A 9947-nucleotide genomic window follows, 5' to 3' on the forward strand; every position below is an offset into this window, starting at 1 on the left:
TCCATATTTTCTTGACTGTTTTCAAGGCTCTTTTCCCAGAACTCCTTTCTTGATTGCAAGGATCCAAGCACTTTTAGAAAGCGTAACAGCAGAAAAAGAACTATATCAGAGGACCTTTGTCTTGGTCATCTACTATTTGACCTTAGAAAAGATGAATGAAAACTCTTCCAAACATCGGCAGCAATTCCAAATCATATCCTTTTATCATATCCTTTTATGTTGCAATGCTTCTTCATATCCCTCTCCCTAAGTGGGTAATATAAATTCTCCAAAATTCGAAGAGGCAGAGCCAAGAAGGCAGAGTGCAGACAAGGACTTGCCTGAGCTCTCCCTTTTAAAAAATGACTCTAAAGAAATTCTAGAGCAGAAGAACCCACAAAAAGATGAAGAGAAACAAATTTCCAGCCCAAGACAACTTGGAAGGTTGGCAGGAAAGATCTATTGCACCTGGCTGAGAAAGGAGCACAGTTCAGCACAGGCTGAGCCAGTACAGACCTGTCCCCAGCACATCAGGAGCAGGCCTCATTCCTTGCAGTGGCAATTTTTCAGACCTCTCATCCCACAGACTCCAAAAACAACTTATAAAAGCAGCAGGAAAGGTCCATGTTACCTGGGTAAAAATGGAGTACAGTCCAGCACAAGATGTGCCAACACATCCCCAGCCCCAGGAAAGCAGGATCAGGCCTTGGGAGTGATTGAATGAACAGTGGTGCAGCAGCAACAGCAGCAGTGGCTGCTTCTGAAGCTCTCAGACTACAGATGGTAAGGGTGTCAAACAACAGGTCAGCAGGAAATTACACAGTGCCCTTTCCTAGCACTGAGGCAGGACTCTGTTACTTTGCCCAAACACAGATTCAGATTGCAGCCCTGGGTGATACTTCCAGGGAAGAACACTAGTATAGCAGAGCCACTGCAGCCACAGCAAAGAGGGATGCTTCTCACAGTTCCAGGGCAGAAGAGAGTGCTTGTGGTCACTCACACACCAGAGCACAGTACAATAATACATACCTCTCCTTAATTCGTACCACCTTGGAAGAACTGAAAACTGACAGGTCCCTAGAAGTATCTTTAAAACTCCCTGAAACTTGGGGAAGCATGACCTCCACTGTGGAAGCAGGGCCTTATTTTAACAAATACTTAAAAGTCAATTAATAAGCTGAGAAAATTGAGTAAACAAAAGAAAAAAATACTCTGACTATTGAAAGTTATTATGGTTACAAACAAGATCAAAACACACACTCAGAAAAAGACAGCTAAGTTAAATCTCCTACATCCAAAGCTTCCAGTAAAAATATGCATTGGTCTTGGGTCATGGAAGTGCTTCAAAAGGATTTTGAAAATCAAGTAAGAGAGGCAGAGAAAAAATTGGGAAGAGAAATGTGAGCAATGCAAGAAAATCATGAAAAATAAGTCAACAGGTTGGTAAAAAGAGACACAAAAATATTGAAGAAAATAACACCTTGAAAAACAGACTAGGCCAATTAGTAAAAGAGGTTCAAAAAGTCAATGAGGAGAAGAATGTGTTAAAAATCAGAATTGGCCAGATGGGAAAGGAGTTCCAAAAGCTCCCTGAAGAAAATAATTCCTTAGAATTTAGCAAATAGAAGCTAATGACTTTATGAGATATCAAGAAATGATAAAAACAAAACCAAAGAATGAACAGAAAGATGTCAAATATCTCATTGGAAAAACAACTGACCTGGAAAATAGATCCAGGAGAGATAGTTTAAAAATTATTGGACTATCTGAAAGCCATGATAAAAAAAAAGCTTAGACACCATCTTTCAAGAAATTATCAAGGAAAACTGTCCTGATACTCTAGAACCAGAGAGTAAAATGGAAATTGAAAGAATCCACCAATCACTTCCTGAAAGAGAACCCCAAATGAAAACTTTCAGGAATACTATAGCCAAATTCCAGAGTTCCTAGTTAAAGGAGAAAATATTCCTAGCAGCCAGAGAAAAGCAAATCAAGTATGGTAGAACCACCACTAGGATAGGACAAGATTTGGCAGCTTCCATATTAAAGGATCAGAGGGCTTATAATATAGTAATCCAGAGGTCAAAAGAGCTAGGATTACAACCAAGAATAATTTACCCAGCAAAACCGAGTACAATACTTTGGGGGGAAAATGGACATTCAATGAGATAGAGGACTTTCAAGTATTCTTGATGAAAAGACCGAAACTGAATAAAAAATTGGACTTTCAAACACAAGACTCAAGAGAAGCATTAAAAGGTAAACAGGAAAGGGAAATCATGAGGGACTTAAAAAGTTTAAACTGTTTACAATCCTACATGGGAAGATGATATTTGTAACTCATAAGACCTTTCTCATTATTAAGGTAGTTAGAAGAAGCATGTATAGACAAAAGGTAAAAGTGTGAGTTGAATATGAAGAGGTAATATTTAAAAATAAAATTAAGGGGTAAAAGAGGAATGTACTGGGAGAAAAACAAAGGGAGAGGTAGAATGGCATAAATTATCTCACATAAAAGAGGTAAGACAAAAAGCTTTTGAAGTGTAGGGGTGGAGGGGGGAAGGAGGTGAGTGAGAGACTGAACCTTACTCCCATCAAAATTTATTCAAAGAAGGAATAACATACACACCCAAATGGGTATAAAAATCTATCTTATTTATATGATAGGAAAGTAGGAGGCAAAGGGAATAAGAGAAAGCTGGGGCGGGGGGAGTTATAGAAGACAGGGTAGATTAGGAGAGGCAATATTCAGAATCAAAACACTTTAGAGGAGGGACAGGGTGAAAAGAGGGAGAGAATGTAATAAATTGATAGCAAAAGATGGAGGAAAACACAGTTAGTAACTGAAAAAAAAAATTTATGTTGTTCACAAGAAATACATTTTAGCAGAGAGATACACACAGAGTAAAGGTAAAAGGCTGGAGCAGAATATATCACGATTCAACTGAAGCAAAAAAAAGCAGGGGTAGCAATCCTGATCTCAGAGAAAGCAAAAGCAAAAATAGATCTAATTAAAAGGGATAGGAAAAGAAAATATATTCTGCTAAAAGGCACCATAGACAGTGAAGCAATATCATTACTCAACATATCTGCACCAAGTGGTACAGCATCCAGATTCTCAAAGGAACAAAATCATACTAGTGACAGACCTCAATGTCCCCCTCTCAGAACTAGGTAAATCTAACCACAAAATAGACAAGGAAAAAATTAAGGAGGTAAGTAGAATCTTAGAAAAGTTAGATATGGTAGACCTCTAGAAAAAAAATTGAATAGGAATAAAAAGGATTATGAATTTTTTCAATGGTATACAAAAATTGACCATGTATTAGGGTATAAAAACCTGCAGAAAGGCAGGAATATAAAATGCATCTTTTTCACATCATTATGAAATAAAAATTGCATGTAATAAAGGGTCGTGGAAAGACAGCCTAAAAATTAACTGGAATCTTAAAAAACTAAGCTTAAAGAATGTGGGTCAAATAACAAATTACAGACATATTCATTAACTTCATCCAAGAGAAAGACTACAATGAAACAACATACCAAAACTTACATGATGCAGCCAATGCAGTTGTTGTGGAAATTTTTATATCTTTCAATGGTTACATGAATGTAATAGAGAAAGAGGAGATCAGTGAATTGGGCATGCAACTAATAAAGCTGGAAAAAAGAACAAATGAAAAATCCCCAATTAAATGCCAAATTAGAAATTCTGAAAACCAAAAGAGTGACGAACAAAATTGAAATTAAGAAAACTATTGAAGTAATAAATAAAACTAAGAGCTGATTTCATGGGAAAAAAACAATAATGTAGATGAATGTTTGGATAATTTAATTTTTAAAAACAAGAAAACCAAATTACTAGTATCAAAAATGAAAAGGGTGAATTCACCACCAATGAAGAGGAAATTAAAACAACTATTGGGAGCTATTTTTCCCAACTTTACGCCAATAAATCTGACAATCTTAGTGAAAATGGATGAATATTTACAAAAATATAAATTGCTGAGATTAACAGAAAAGGAAATAAAATACATAAATAACTCCATCTCAGAAAAAGAAATTGAACAAGCCATCAATGAACTCTCTAAGAAACAATCTGCAGTGAATTCTATCAAACATACAAAGAACAATTAATTCCAATATTACATAAACTATTTGGGAAAGTAGGCAAAGAAGGAATCCTACTAAATTATTTTTATGGTACAAGTATTGTGGTATACCTACACCAGGGAAATCAGAAGAGAAAGAAAATTATAAACCAATTTTCCTAATGAATATAGATGCAAAAAAAATTAAATAAAATATTAGTAAAGAGACTATAGCAACTTGTCATGAGGATAATACACTATAGCCTCATGGAATTCATACCAGGTATACAAGGCTGGTTCAATATTAAGAAAACGATCAGCATAATTGACCAAATCAATAATAGAACCAATAGAAATCATCAATTATCTCAATAAATGCAGAAAAATATTTTGGCAAAATATGACACCCATTCTTATTTAAAAACACTAGAGAGCATAGGAATAAATGGAGCCTATCTTAAAATGATAAGTAACATCTATCTAAAACCATCAGCAAGCATTATATTTAATGGGGATAAGGTAGAAATGTTTTCAGTAATATCAGGGCTGAAACAAAGATGTCCTTCATCACCACTGTTATTCAATACTGTAGTGGAAATGTTAGCTTTAGCAATAAGAGAAGAAAAAAATTTGAAGGAATTAGAATAGGCAAAGAAGAGCAAGAGCTATCACTTTCAGCAGATAAAATGATGGTACACTTTGATAATTATAGAGAATCAACTAAAAAGTTACTTGAAACAACTAAAAGTTGCAGGATATAAAATAAACCCATATAAATATTGGCATTTCTATATATATTCTAACAAAGATCAACAGCAAGAGATACAGAAATTCCATTTAAAGTCACTGTAGACATCATAAAATATTTGGGAGTATACATGCCAAAACAAACCCAGGAACTACGTGAACACAATTACAAAACACCTTTCACACAAATAAGGTCAGATCTAAATAATTGAAAAATATCAGTTGTTCATGGGTAGGCCGAGATAATATAATGAAAATGACAATTTGACCCATATGTACAAAAATATTTAGAGCACCTCTTTTTCTGGTAGCAAAGAATTGGAAATCAAGGGGATGCCCATCAATTGGGGAATGGCTAAACAAATAGTATATGAATGCAATGGAATACTATTGTGCTATAAGAAATGGGGAAGATATGGACTTCATAATAACCTGGAAAGAAGTATATGATATGATGCTGAGTGAGAGTAGCAGAACCAGGAGAACACTGTACACAACCACAGACATATTGACTCTGTGATAACTAACTTTGATAGACTTGGCTCCTCTCAGCAATACAAGGTTCAAAGACAGCCCCAAAAGACTCATGATGGAAAGAGCTATCTACATCTAGATAAAGAACTATGGAGTCTGAATGTGGATTGAAGGAAACTATCTGCTCTCTTTTTTTCTATATTTTTGTTTTGGTTTTGTTTCTTATTTCTCATGATTCACTCCATTGATCATGGTTCTTCTTTACAACTTGACTATTGAGTAAATATGTTTAATGCAAAGGTATATGCAGAACATATATTAGATTCCATGCTGTCTTGGAGGGAGGAGGGCAGGGAGGGAGGGGAATAAAATTTGGAATTCAAAAACCTGTAGAACTGAGCTTTGTGAACTAAAAATAAAAAAAAAACTAAAAACAAATTAAATTGCTTATTCAGTCCCATCCCAATCAAACTATCGAAAAATATTTTATAGAAGTAGAAAAAATAACAAAATTCATCTGGAAGAAGAAAAGGTCCAGAATATTTAGTGAATTAATGAAAAGAAATGCTAGGAAAGGTGGCCTAGCCATATCAGATGTTAAATTGTATTATATTGCAGCAATCATCAAAACTACTTGTTACTGGTTAAGAAATAGAGTAGTGGATCAGTGGAATAGGTTGGGTACACAAGAAACAGTAGTCAATGACCCTAGTAATCTACTGTTCGATAAACCCAAAGACTCCAGCTTCTGGGATAAGAACTCACTATTTAACAAAACCTGGAAAATAGTATGGCAGAAACTAGGCATAGGTCAACATCCTACACCATATGCCAACATAAAGTCAAAATGGCTATACAATTTGGATAGAAAGGCTGATACTATAAACAATATAGGAGAGCAAGGGGTAGTTTACCTGTAACATTTATGGAGAACAGAAGATTTTATGACCAAACCAGAGATAGCGAACATTATGAAATGCAAAATGGATAATTGTCATTACATTATATTGAAAAGATTTTTGCATAAACAAAGCCAATGCAACCAAGATTAGAAGGGAAGCAGAAAGCTGGGGAACAATTTTTACAGCCAGTGTCTCTGACAAAGGCCTTATTTCTAAAATATATAGAGAACTGAGTCAAATTTATAAGAATGCAATTTATTTCCCAATTGATAAATGGTCAAAAGATATGAACAGGCAGTTTTCAGAGGAAGAAATTAATGCTATCTATAGTCATATGAAAAAATGCTCTAAATCACTGTTGATTAGAGAAATACAAATTAAAACAACTCTGAGGTGCCACATCACACCTACCATATTGTCTGGCCAGACAAAACAGGAAAATGATAAATGTTGGAGATGTGGGAAAATTGGAAGACTAATGCATTGTTAGTGGAGTTGTGAACTGATCCAATCATTCTGGGAACTATGCCCAAAGGGTTATAAAGCTGTGCATACCCTTTGACCCAGAAATATCAGTTCTAGTTCTGTATACCAAAGAGATTATAAAAATGGGAAAAGGACTCACATGTACAAAAATACTTATAGCAGCTCTTTTTGTGGTGACTAAGAATTGCAAATTGAGGGGATGCCCATCAATTTGGAATGACTGAACAAGTTGTGGTATATAAATGTAATGGAATACTATTGTTACATAAGAAATGATGAGTAGCCAGACTTCAGAAAAACCTGGAAAGTCTTACATGAACTGTTGCTGAATGAAATGAGCTGAACTAGGAGAACATTGTACACAGTAACCACAACATTGTATGATGGCTAACTTTGATAGACTTAGCTCTTCTCAGAAATGCAAGGATCTAAGACCACTTTAAAAGGCTCATGAAGGAAAGTGCTCTCTACATGCAGAAAAAGAACTATGGAGTCTGAATGCAGAGAGAAGTATACTATTTGTTCTCTCTCTGTCTCTCTCTCTTTCTCTCTCTCTTTCTCATTTGGTTTGCTTCTTCTTTCTCATGGTTTCTCCAATTGGTTCTAATTCTTCTTTACAACATGACTAATGTGAAAATATGTTTAATATGGATGTATATGTAGAGCCAATATCATAGTGCATGCCAACCATCTTTGGGAGGGGGGAGGTGAGAAAGGGGGAGAAAATTTAGAACTCAAAATCTTATGGAAGTGAATGTTAAAAACTAAAAACAAATAAATTGCTTTTAAAAATAAATAAAAAAGAAAAAAAGAAAGAAAGTTTAGAACTCAAAATCTTATATAACTGAATCTTGAAAACTGAAAATAAATTAAGTATTTTTTTTAAAGTAGGTCTCTGCTTCCAGGGTGGAGGGAACACTGTCCCAAAGCTTCAGGGGTTTTATGCAGCTGTTTGCAGAGATACTTCTAAGGACCTGTAAGTTTTCAGTTCTTCCAAGGCAATATGATCTAAGGAGAGGTGTTTACTACTCTCTTGGCCTGAGCTCTGATCTGTAAGTGACCACAAGCACTCTTTTCTGCCCTGAAAATGAGGAGGATCTGCCCTCTACTGTGGCCACAAGCTCTGGTGTGCTAATGCTCCTCCTTGCCCTGAGACTTCCACCCAGGACTGCAACCCAGATATGAATATGGGCAAAGCAAGAGAGTCCTGCCCCTAGTGGTAGCAAAGACAACACTGTAATCTCCTTCTGACCAGTTGTTCGACTCCCTTACCATCTGTGAGCTATGAGCTCTGAAAGCTGCTGCTTCAGCTGCTGCTTCAGTGGCTCCCAAGGCATGCTACTGATTAGCTGTGGCCTGGTCTTTGTTGGACTGTGCTCTACTCTCATCCAGGTGAAACAGAGCTTTCCTACTGACCTAACTTTTCTTTGTCTGGAAAATTATTTTAATTCATCCTTTTATTGGTTCCACTGCTTCAGAAATTGTTTTATGGCACTATTTAAAGATCTTCAGAGGGGTTTTGGGGAGAGCTCAATTGACTTGCTGATTTTTCTCCACCATCTTGGCTCTGCACTAGCCCCACCAAAATTCTTGGCTCCTTTTGCAACTATTGCTGTAAGTCTCCTATTAATTCATGTTATACTTATGTCCAAGCTGTATTTTTGTTTTCTTTGAGGTTTTAGTTGGTAGATATTTTTGAGTCATTCTCTTTTTCTTTGTGTTTTGAGCTTCCCTAACACCATAACGACTTTATAGTGGTTTCATTTTTATGTTTTCTCATTCTTCAGTCTATTTCTTGTTTTTATACTGTTTTTATTTTTGTTCTGTTTTTTTTAGTGATGAACTCTCTTCAAATTAGGTGGGAAGAAAAGGGGAGATGTCTGGCCTGACTTTTTGTCCTCTTACATTCTCCTGTTACTTTCACAGCTTAGACTAGGTGCCTGTAAGCTTTCAGTGATCCCAAATTGCTATGATCCAAGGTGAGGTCTGTTCACTGCCACTCTGGTCTGAGCTCTTGTATCAGGAATCAAGATGGGGTGTTAGCACTTATTTAACCAAGTGCCCTTGAAGAGTTTGGCCTTTGTTTCCTTGATTAAATTAGGAGTCTTTGATGGCCTCCTTGCCTCAAGGGAAAGCCTAGTTTACATGGGTTTGAGTGACATGTTTGTAACATCAGAGGCTTTTAGACCACATGGGTTTAAGTAGCATTTTTGTGACGATTTTAAGTCAGGTGGGTGAGTCGCATGTGTGACTCACCTTTGACCCTGAACAAGATATATAAAACCAGGAGTTGGCTTTCTTTTTTCAGAGCTCTGAGATTCAGCAGTAGTGATGCGTGATTCTGGGCCAGCTGTTGTTGAGCTCCCGGCTGAACTCAGATGTTGGTAACTATGAATTGCATTTGGTCTGTTTACAAATGTATGTTTGTAATTTGTTTGTATTTGCTCTGAAGTTCAGGGTGCTGGCTTTTTCCCCCGAACTAAGTGAATGATATTTGTATGCTGGATTAAAGTAAGATTGTTACCCCTTAATGTTGCTTTCCTTAGTAAAGCAGAACAAAAGAACTTGGGCTTACAGCATTCTGTGAGCTGATTGTTGTTGGTTTTACACCCCCACAGCAGCTGCTAGCTGGATTGTTATAACAGCTCTGAAAGTTCCTGACCCAGGTTTAAGTCTGTTTTCTTGTTCTTGGGTGGGACTTTCAATAGACTTCTGCTGGACTCAGTCACTATTAGCCTAATGGAAGGCTCTGAAGATTCAGAATGACTGAACTGCCAGCTCCCCTTTGATCTGGGATTCCTCTCCTAGTTATTTCACTGCAGGCTTATGTGACAGACTGAGTCACTGAGTCACTGCTCTGCTCCTGGGATCAGAGGCATATCTCTCCTTTCCCAAAATCTGTTCTTTGCTCAGTGTAGAGTTAAAGCCAATGCTTGTCACTGTTCTTCTCAATCCTGGATGAAACCCATAACTGGATAGTGAGTGACAGAACTGTAAGATGGCATTCATTCATGTATCTAAATGTAGTTTGGGGATGGTCTGGGATCTTTTTTATGCCCCAATGCCTTCTACCCTGCTCCATATATTGGTTTTTTTTTCAGTTTTGGGGCACTAGAACTTTCCCCATTGCAAGTGCTCTGGGCCAGGACCATTCCCTATTATTCACAAACCTTTCTGTCTGTCTCCCCGAGCTTCCTTGGACTTGAAAAATGGACCACTGCAACTTCTTCTTGTCTTTCCCGATCAAAATTCGGTCTGGTGAATTTTC

The sequence above is a fragment of the Trichosurus vulpecula genome, chromosome 3, assembly GCF_011100635.1.
Source record: "Trichosurus vulpecula isolate mTriVul1 chromosome 3, mTriVul1.pri, whole genome shotgun sequence".
In the NCBI taxonomy this organism is placed as follows: Eukaryota; Metazoa; Chordata; class Mammalia; order Diprotodontia; family Phalangeridae; genus Trichosurus; species Trichosurus vulpecula.